We start from the raw sequence: 2283 nt of genomic DNA, 5'->3' as shown, positions 1-2283 counted from the left end.
AACTAGTGTACTATATGAACTAGTGTACTATATGAACTAGTGTACTATATTAACTAGTGTGCTATATGAACTAGTGTACTATATGAACTAGTGTACTATATGAACTAGTGTACTATATGAACTAGTGTACTATATGAATTAGTCTACAATATTAACTAGTGTACTATATGAACTAGTGTACTATATGAACTAGTGTACTATATGAACTAGTGTACTATATGAACTAGTGTACTATATGAACTAGTGTACTATATGAATTAGTCTACAATATTAACTAGTGTACTATATGAACTAGTGTACTATATGAACTAGTGTACTATATGAACTAGTGTACTATATGAACTAGTGTACTATATGAATTAGTCTACAATATTAACTAGTGTACTATATGAACTAGTGTACTATATGAACTAGTGTACTATATGAACTAGTGTACTATATGAACTAGTGTACTATATGAACTAGTGTACTATATGAACTAGTGTACAATATGAACTAGTGTACTATATGAACTAGTGTACTATATGAACTAGTGTGCTATATGAGTACAATATGAACTAGTGTACAATATGAACTAGTGTACTATATGAACTAGTGTACTATATGAACTAGTGTGCTATATGAACTAGTGTACTATATGAACTAGTGTACTATATGAACTAGTGTACTATATGAACTAGTGTACTATATGAACTAGTGTACTATATGAACTAGTGTACTATATGAACTAGTGTACTATTTGAACTAGTGTGTGTGTGTGTGTGTGTGTGTGTGTGTGTGTGTGTGTGTGTGTGTGTGTGTGTGTGTGTGTGTGTGTGTTTCTGCATTCACGTGTGTCATTTTTCACCTCTTGTTCCCTGACCAGAGTGTGACCTGACCTCTTTGACCTCTAATGTGTTTTGTTGTGGCTTCCATCACTTTAACGATCCTGATGGTGAGGGGTGTCTCTGACTGGTCATCTACTGGCCTGGTCACAGTGAGGTCATATTGTCTCTGACTGGTCATCTACTGGCCTGGTCACAGTGAGGTCATATTGTCTCTGACTGGTCATCTACTGGCCTGGTCACAGTGAGGTCATATTGTCTCTGACTGGTCATCTACTGGCCTGGTCACAGTGAGGTCATATTGTCTCTGACTGGTCATCTACTGGCCTGGTCACAGTGAGGTCATATTGTCTCTGACTGGTCATCTACTGGCCTGGTCACAGTGAGGTCATATTGTCTCTGACTGGTCATCTACTGGCCTGGTCACAGTGAGGTCATATTGTCTCTGACTGGTCATCTACTGGCCTGGTCACAGTGAGGTCATATTGTCTCTGACTGGTCATCTACTGGCCTGGTCACAGTGAGGTCATATTGTCTCTGACTGGTCATCTACTGGCCTGGTCACAGTGAGGTCATACTGTCGCTGACTGGCCAGCTACTGGCCTGGTCACAGTGAGGTCATACTGTCGCTGACTGGCCAGCTACTGGCCTGGTCACAGTGAGGTCATACTGTCGCTGACTGGCCAGCTACTGGCTCTGACTCAGAGAGAAAGGTATGCGTCAAGTGTCATGTATTGTTTAATGGTTTCGTTGACCTCTGTGAGACCATCTGACCTCTGTGAGACCATCAGTGAGATGGTGGGAGGGATTAGGTGATGTTCTGAGAGTGGAGCTGGGAGAAGGAAAAAGTGAAGTAGGGAGCAGGGTCACCAAGGGTCGCAGGAGGTCACCAGGGTCAGCGTTCCTAGCAGGGTGATGAAGGAGCAGCCTTCAATTCTAGTTCATATTTCATTCCAACCTAATCTATCTTTTTGCCACAAAAATAATTTCAATCTACAATGAGATCACAAAAGACAGCTCTCTCACAAGACAGTTTTACACAGTACTCTCACATGATAATGACTTTACGTTTTTTTTTTGACACATTTTGCCATCGTAGACCTAGTCAATGTAACAACGTGTTTAGCATGTACATCCACTTCATCTTCCTTCCGTCTGGTTCTCCCTCGTGGTTAGGAGAACACGAGGATAAGTTACCTCCGGCAAACGCCTCATCAATAACTGACTGTTACTGTAGAGAGCAGCTGGGGTAAAAAGGGACGTTTGGGCTTCCTGTCTAACGAAACGGGGTTCATTTGTATAAATACCCAGGTGAAGGTCTATTGAGACTGAAAACTTTGGCACAGTAAGATCCATTAAATGTTAAAGACACATCAAGATCATCGATTCCTTTTGAACCTGATCTCATCTGTAGCATGTTGTGGACACTGGTGTTCTAGGAACAGAACTAACAGAACTG

Source organism: Salvelinus namaycush, unplaced genomic scaffold (genome assembly GCF_016432855.1).
Source record: "Salvelinus namaycush isolate Seneca unplaced genomic scaffold, SaNama_1.0 Scaffold1169, whole genome shotgun sequence".
In the NCBI taxonomy this organism is placed as follows: domain Eukaryota; kingdom Metazoa; phylum Chordata; class Actinopteri; order Salmoniformes; family Salmonidae; genus Salvelinus; species Salvelinus namaycush.
Note: the sequence above shows the minus strand (reverse complement) of the source record.